This window comes from Triturus cristatus, chromosome 1_2, assembly GCF_964204655.1.
Source record: "Triturus cristatus chromosome 1_2, aTriCri1.1, whole genome shotgun sequence".
NCBI lineage: Eukaryota > Metazoa > Chordata > Amphibia > Caudata > Salamandridae > Triturus > Triturus cristatus.
Genome location: NC_140580.1, coordinates 897,974,948 through 897,983,866, shown reverse-complemented (window position 1 = coordinate 897,983,866; position 8,919 = coordinate 897,974,948).

Genomic DNA, 8,919 nt, shown 5'->3' with positions numbered 1-8,919 from the left:
AAGAAAATCAGCAAAAGCTTTTTGTAATTGGTATAGCTTTTATATCCCTTTTTGGGACTTATTATCTGTATTGATGTTCTACTTTGTCTATTATATTCAATAAAGCTTTCTAAACTCAAACTCCAGTAGGACTACTCAACTTTTTATGCTTCCAAGTTAGCAAAGCCTATGTTATCTCAGTAACGCAGATACTAATTGGGGTCAATGCATACTCTACAAATATGCATTAAATATGTCCTTGTGGGTATGAATGCACATCAGATCGACAGGAGAACTTAAGACCACACTATCCAGCTGTACAAATCCTGTTCTAAAAGTCTGTTTAGCCTACTGCAAGTCTTCAAAATATGGCTTACCATCAGACTCAATCTTGACATGATTGACATGGGTTATCCCGCCCCATGACGTAACAGAAGAATCAAGGAGACAGGAGTCTTCAGTACCACAAACAGGCTTTTGTATTGGTCCTTGACGTGATTGACATGGTTTATCCCGTCTCATGTCGTGACAGAAGAATCAAAAAGACAGAAGTCTGAAGTTCCACAAACAGGCTTTTGTATTGCCCCTTGTAATACAGGTGTTCCTTCATACAATTTCTGTTGCTGCTCCATGGATGCGAGAAACTCCTCTGGTGTAAGTCTAAGCTAGGCATGTGTCAAGTTTTTTGTGCTGGAAGACCCATTTTTTGTTATTTGAGAAGTTTAAGACATTTCACAATAAAAGTGAGCTCAAGTCCCCTGTCTCCTTCCGAGTCCCCGTATCACCTTGGGGAATGTGGCTTTGCAAATCAGGATGGGCTGCTCCTTTGGGGCGAGAGCAAAGAGTGGTTTTTATATAGTTGTTCCTTTTTGGTAATGGCATGGCACACATGAGCTACAAAATGGTGGAAACACAATTTAATTCACAGGAACTCCTACTGCCTACGTATTGCACATTCTAAAAGTTTCTTACTTTATTGTGGTCATCTCAGAATGTTGTTAGAAGCTTGCACTTGAGGCAGACTTCAAACAAGCAAGCAATTTTTTGCAACATTGTGGGTAATCAGAGCAGAACTCATTGAACTAAGTTTCTGGGCAAATCATGATGGGAGTGTATGGAGGTTTGTCCTGTCTTCTAGTCAGTCAACAGATAATAATCTACAATTAACAGTACCATTCAATTATGTGTAGTGATTTATTAGTATGATAAGTAGGTAACAATTGCTTCCAGCTGTTTCATTACAATATATCTCGAAAGGAATGCTGTGGATTAATTAAAAAAGGAGCTGAGGACATTGTTTTTCAGCAAACACTGCACCTCCCACGAAATTACTGTTTCACTGTAAGTGAGCTTGAAACTCATCTCAGGTCTCCTGCTTATGTTCAGCTCTCTTTTGCTGTCTAGCTAGTTTTGTGATCTACAACTACCTCTAAATACAGAACACTTCCATAAACTATGAAAGTGTACAAGATACAGGCAGGTACTAGACAACAAAGCATGCTTTGCATTGTATTGCACCAGTTCTAATGTGGGTTCCTCCCTCTTTTCAGTATACCACAATTACTTGCAGGAGGGGCGGGGCCTGACTTGTATAGAGTCAGCAGCGTGAGACTGAGCCGAGCTCCGGCCCATGAGGCCACGATTGCAGTCATCCTGCGGACCCCGGGGCAATGGAGACTGCAGGTGGAGGGGGCTGGGGGGGTCACTACATAAGAGTTGAGTTGAGGGGCCCGGGGAGGAGACTGCAGAGTCGGCAGCTCCACACCTGGTGGCAAGAGGAGCAAGTTAGCCCAGCAACTATGCCGCACAAGATGGCGGCCGCACGGGGCACTGGTGACTGATGCCTGTGACGGAGGAGAGACTGCATATTCGTAGGTCTCCAGTCTCCAGTCCGAGGGTGTGGAGTGACACACCAAAGGTGCAACCAAAGCCCATACGGATCCGATCCCCTATGAGGTGCAGTGACAGGCAGTGACTGGGAAGGGGACAGCACGTGGGAAGGCCCGGGGCTAAAGTGCACAACAGGACAGGGGTGCAGATTTGGACTTAGACCAGGGGCACTAGGACCCTGGGGCAAAGGGCAGAGGCCAGAGGACACTGGACACCAGTTCCGGTGAGGGGAGGGGGGAACGGGGGGCATTCCAGGGCAGGACCTCAGGACGAGAGGTCAGGGTCCACGCACGAGACAAGTAACGATAATAAAGAATACCTGGAACGATCTGGTGTGTCTCGCGTAGTCTGTGGGATCGGGAACACGACAACTGGCGACGAAGGTGCGTGATCGTGTGCCCAGCAGAAGAAAGAAGAGCGGCGGTACGCCGCGTCGAAGGACACCGTCATAGAGACCAGGAGCCCACCCTGGCTCGTGTGTGCGGCTACAGAAGGAGACACGACGCGGGAGCCCACCCCGACCGTCATCGAGTGAAAGAAGACTGTCCTGCATCACCTGGTAAGGAGACTGGGAAAGCCGAGTGAACGCGCGCTGTGAACTGCTTGCAGCGCGAAATATCGCAAAAATAGGGCAGAAGTCAGGCAGAAAGAGGGACAACCAGCATTCAGAAACAGCGGGCGGCCATTTTGAAGTCAGGCAGCACCCCGATTGGAGGACAAAGTATCGTGAGACCACCAGCGGCCATTTTGAGGGCAGGCAAACAGACCAATAAGAAGACAGAACAGCGCGACGGCCATTTTAAAGTCAGGCAAGGAAAGAAAAGTGCCAAACACAACACTAAAAAGAGAAAACAAGCACTGGCAAGGACAAATAAAGAAACAAGAAGCAGAAAACAAGCTTTGGCAAAGGCAAACAAAAGGAGAAAATAAGCACTGGCAAGGACAAATAAAGAAACAAGAAGCAGAAAACAAGCTTTGGCAAAGGCAAACAAAAGGAGAAAACAAGCACTGGCAAGGACAAATAAAGAAACAAGAAGCAGAAAACAAGCTTTGGCAAAGGCAAACAAAGAGGCAGCAATAAAAGAAAAAGATGGCAGAAAAACAAAGTGTGCAATATCGTAGACCATTACCATTTAACCCATCAGAGCCACAAGCAGGAATACGATGGGAGAAATGGATCAGGCGTTTTGAAAGGTACATGGAAGCGACGGATGTGACAGCAGCGAAGCAACTAGGCCTATTCCTAAACCTAGTAGGGGATGAAGTTGAAGACCTATTAGTGACACTACCAAAAGAGGAGACTACCACCTACGATAAACTAAAAGCGTGTCTGACAAACAAATTTGACCCGCAAAGAAATGTCGATTTCGAGCGATATACCTTCACGATCGCTTTCCAACAACAAGATGAAACGCTGGATGATTTCGCAACGAGACTGCGAAAGCTTGTAACACACTGTGAATTCGACAAATTCGATAACGAACAAGCCATCAGACTGCGCATCATAGAGGGCTGCCGTGACACGGAATTTCGCGCAAGAATTCTAAAGGAGCCAACGTCCTTAGAAAACATCCTATCACTAGCAAGAGCAGAAGCAAGAGCGACAGCACAAGCAAAGGAAATGGAACAAGGAAAGGAACGATCAGTGGACCAAGTGCACCGAATGACAAACAACAACCGCACAAGTGGATGGAAGAAAGACAGAAATGACCAGACAGTGAAGAAACGACCAGAAGGAACGTGCTACAGGTGCGGACTTGAATTTCCACATCGAGGTCCGTGTCCGGCGTTTGGTCAGACATGTCGGAAGTGCAATGGGAGAAATCACTTTGCCAGTGTGTGTCAAGGAATGCAATTCAGGAACGATAGATGAAGAACAGAAAGACCACGAGCATCAGCAAGCAGGCATGTCTGACACGTTGAAACAGGAATAAGGAGCTCCTCAATAGAATCCGAAGAAGAAGAAGAAAAAGAAGAGGTACCGACGGGACGACTATATCTCATGTCAGATGTCACTACCGAACAAGTTGAGGAGGGTGAAAGCGGAGAAAGCATATGTCTGGTAGACAAAAGCAAGATAAAAAGGACAGAATCGGTGACAATAGGTGTAGGGTCACACAAAGCAAAGTTTGTCCTAGACAGTGGCGCAACATGTAACATCATGTGTGTATCGGAATACGAAAAAATGAAAATAAAGCCAAGCTTGAGGCCGTCCCGAGTTGAAGTATTCACCTGGGGGTCCCGGACACCAGTAACAAACATGGGGAAATTTACAGAAGAACTGACATACAAAGACCAAAAGACGAAGGAAGAAATTCATGTGTTAATGGATGACATCCCAGCGCCATGCCTATTGAGCAACATCACAGCTCAGATGATGGGTCTTTTTGAAATGACTTACAACATATCAGATAAAAGAAGCATCCTGAATGAATACCCCAAACTACTGCAAGGCTTAGGGAAGCTAAAAGGGCGGCAAATAACACTACACATTGACGAAACAGTAAGGCCGATAGCGCAACATCATCGGAGGGTACCAATACACCTGCAGCCGCAGGTAGAAGAGGAATTGGATGCATTACTAAAGCAAGACATTATAGAACGAGCAGAAGGACCTACGCCATGGGTTTCACCGATCGTGGCCGTACCAAAGAAAGATACGTAAAAAATAAGAATCTGTGTCGACATGAGGATACCAAACAAAGCAATTGAACGCGAGAGACATCCCGGACCGCACCTTGATGATATGATCAGCTGTCTAACAGACATGAGGCGTTTCTCTAAACTAGACCTGTGCAAGGGATACCACCAGCTAGAACCAGATCCTCAGTCTCGATACATCACGACGTTTTCCACACACCTAGGCCTGTTCAGATACAAACGTTTGAGCTTTGGTGTATCATCGGCTGTGGAGATATTTCAAGAGACAATACGACAAGTAATAAGACCGGTAAAAAACAGCCTGAATTACAGCGATGACATCCTGGTGTTTGGAAAGTCAAACGAGGAGCACGACAAAGCGCTAAGAGAAGTATGCTCTCACTTAGAGCAGGCGGGTCTGACACTAAATAAAGAGAAATGTGAGCTGGAGCGAGACGAACTAGTATTCTTTGGCCACATCTTCTCCAAGAAAGGAATGCGGCCGGATCGCAACAAGGTAAAAACGCTGCAAAAGAGCACAACAACCAAGTGATGTGGCAGAAGTGAGGTCATTTCTTGGCCTGGCCAGCTACTGTGCAAGGTACATTCAAGACTTCGCTACTGTAAGTGCACCGCTGAGGGAATTAAAAAAACAAGGACAAAGTTTTGCATGGACTGAAAAATGCAGCAAAGCGTTTGAGGAGATCAGAAGCGCCGTAACGGCAGTAGATCACCTAGGATACTTTGATCCGAGACTGTGCACTGAACTGACCGTAGATGCCAGCCCAGTGGGGCTAGGGGCAATACTGGCGCAACACCATCCAGGAAAAGACTCCCCAAGGCATGTAGTAGCATATGGAAGCAAAAGCCTATCGGATGTCGAAAAAGGATACTCCCAGCCGGAAAAAGAGAGCCTGGCGGTAGTATGGGCATGTGAACACTACCACATGATCATCTACGGAAAACATTTCACAATAATAACAGATCACCAAGCACTGATAACAATATACGGAAATCCAAATGCAAAAATACCACCCAGGATAGAGAGGTGGGCAATACGGCTAATGGACTACAACTTAAAAATAATACACAAACCAGGGAAGGAACACAATCCGGCTGATTATGTGTCAAGGCACCCCCTGCCACAAGCGTCTCAAGTAACAACAATGGCAGAGGAATACCTAAACTTTGCACTCAAACTCAACACACCGGCAACGATATCAATGGAAGAACTGGAACAGGAGACAGGGAAAGACCTCACCATGCAAGCAGCAATGAAAGTGACGAAACAGCAAAGGTGGAGGCACGTCAACAACAACAACAACTGGGAAGCAGGTGTGAGAAAAGAAGAACTGCTTGCATTCAAAAAGATCAGTGAAGAACTCTCAGAAAGCGAAAATGGAATAATGATTAGAGGCACCCAAATTGTAATACCGCAAACCCTGAGGAGAAGGACAGTAGAACTAGCACATGAGTCACATCGAGGGATTGTGGCAACAAAAAAAATGCTACGAGAAAAAGTGTGGTTCCCGGGACTGGACAACATGGTAGAAGACACCGTGATGCACTGCCACATCTGCCAAGTAACAGGCCCCCATCAAAGCCGGAGCCACTGCAAATGTCCAAACTACCAAAGGCAGTGTGGACAGAACTGGCGGCTGACTTCTATGGACCTCTGGAGACAGGAAATTACCTGCTGGTAATAATAGACGAATTCTCCAGATTCCCAATAGTGTGGTAGGTAGCATCAACATCAGCAAACGCAACACTGCCAGTCCTGGATGACGTTTTCGCAGCATGGGGCTCACCACAGACACTGAAGATGGACAATGGGCCCCCATTTTCAGGCGAGGATTTCAAAAGGTTCATGGAATACCTCGGGATCAATCATCGACGAATAACTCCCCTATGGCCACAAGCAAATGGGATGGCAGAACGGTTCATGGGGACAATCAAAAAGGCAATACAAAGAGCAAAGTTGACGCAGATCTCAATAGGACAAGCTCTGTGCCAGGTCCTAAGGGACTATCGAAACACCCCTCACAGCTCCACAGGAAGGTGCCCCGCAGAACTGGTGTTGGGGCGATCAAGCAGGACGAGGTTGCCACAAGTGAAAGAAAAGGAAAGCATGGAGCGACAAGACATAGCAACGAGAGACACCGAAGCGAAAGAAAAGATGAAGGCATATGCTGATCGGAGAAGACACACGGCAAGCACAAAGATAGAAAAAGGAGACACCGTGGTAGTACGGCAGAGACAAGTGCGAAAGTCAGACAGTGTTTTCTCAAGGGACCCACTGACAGTGACAGGAGTGAAAGGGCCAATGATAACGGCTTCAGCAGGGCCATACCACATCACTCGCAACAGCTCGCACTTCAGAGAATTGAAATTAAAAGAAGAGGAGCTGCCAACACATGGGCTGAAGGAAGGGACACATGAGGAGACAGCTCCAGTGGACATCAGAACGCAACTACCAAGAAGAGAATGCAAGAAAACAAAAAGACTAATTGAAGAAATGTGAGAAGACAGAGGTCCGTGGAGACTCTCTCTCTCTCTCTCTCTCTCTCTGTCTTTAAGGACGAGAAGCAAAAAAAAAAAATTATTTTGTTTGCAGCAAGGTGGGGGGGGAAATGTTATGCCCAGACCAGGGGCACTAGGACCCTGGGGCAAAGGGCAGAGGCCAGAGGACACTGGACACCAGTTCCGGTGAGGGGAGGGGGGAACGGGGGACAGGGGCATTCCAGGGCAGGACCTCAGGACGAGAGGTCAGGGTCCACGCACGAGACAAGTAACGATAATCAAGAATACCTGGAATGATCTGGTGTGTCTCGCGTAGTCTGTGGGATCGGGAACACGACATATGCAACCCAATGCAATCCTTCCCACCTATAGAACCTTGATGGTGAAAACATTGGGAGATCTGGGCTAGCTACGAGAGCGCTTGTGGGCAGACGTGGGGACATAGACCATGGAGACTGGAGGGATCCCCTAAAATTCTCCTGTGAGGTAGCTATCTGATGTAACTGAAAATCCTGCACAGGATCTATTACACTAGGACACTACTACACAAAATAGGGTGGACAGACCATTATTAGTGCTTGCGAGGATGCGGGCGGAGTGGAACCTCATTTATCCACACACTGTGGAACCGTCCAAAGCTGGGACAGTACTGGCAAGGGATACTGAAAAGGCTAGAGAGCGCAGCTGGTAAACAAATAGATGGACAGCCACCCCTGGTACTGCTGAGTATCTGGAGGGGGTCAGACATCGCATCATATCTAACTGTGCTGCTAAACAGGGACTGCTGTTGACAAAAAGGGAAATACTCCAGAAGTGGGGAAGGGCATATAGACCACGAATCCATGACTGGGTGGAGGAAATTAATAAAATGCCAATAAATAGAACAAATAATCTTTGAGGGCAGAGGATTCCCCAAAATGTTTGTGAAATGTGGGATAGCTGGGACACGGAAGAAGGCTAGCACAGCCAGGAGGGGTGGTGTAGCGTGGGTGTTTTGCAACAGCAAGCAGCAGGAAGGTGCCAAAGCCTGGGATGAGCTGCTTATGTTCGTCAATCCAACAGTAGAGACAAGTTGCCACCCGGATCTATGCCCGAAGGGACTAAAGAGATACTGTGGTAACCCGAGTTGAGGTAGACTCACGGGGGAGAAGGGATGGGGTGGCAGAATGCACTGTTTGTAGTTGTATTGTGTGTTGCTGTGATAAACAGCTTCATGGTGACCACGTTGCCACTGACAATGTAATACTTAAAAATCAATAGCATTTTAATTAAAAATGCTTTTCATAGCAGGCATTAATGATTCTGATTTTAAGGTATGTGGATAAGATAAGGGTGTTACCAGTAGTGTCACCTTTAAGTACTGCCTTCTGGTGTTGTGCATGATGCCCAGAGAGTAAGCTCCAAACTTCACGTATTGGCATGTACAAACGATTCAGGGTAGTGGCTTTATAAGTACTTGACTCTAGGTTATGGGAAAAGCCAGGACTTTGTAATTTTTCTTGTTAGACCCTAGCATCTTTGGGTGTGGTATCCCAACCCTTTTTATTTTTTACCTCCTATTTTTGACTGTGCGGAACTTCGTGTTTGCTAGTTTTGGGACTCTGGGCACTTTACCAATGCTGACAAGTGGTAAAGCTCATGTGATCTGCATCTAAAATATGATGGTAATTGGTTTTTCCATGATTGTCATATTTGTTTTACCAGTAAGTCCCTAGTATAGTGCACCATGCATGCCCAGAGCCTATAAATCAAATGGTACTAGTGGGCCCGCAGCACTTATTGTGCCACGCTCAGGAGTAGCCCTGCAAACATGTCTCATGCCTGCCAATGCAGAGCCAGTGTGTGCAGTTTTAACCTGGCAAGTACACCCACTTGCCAGGCCGAAGCCTT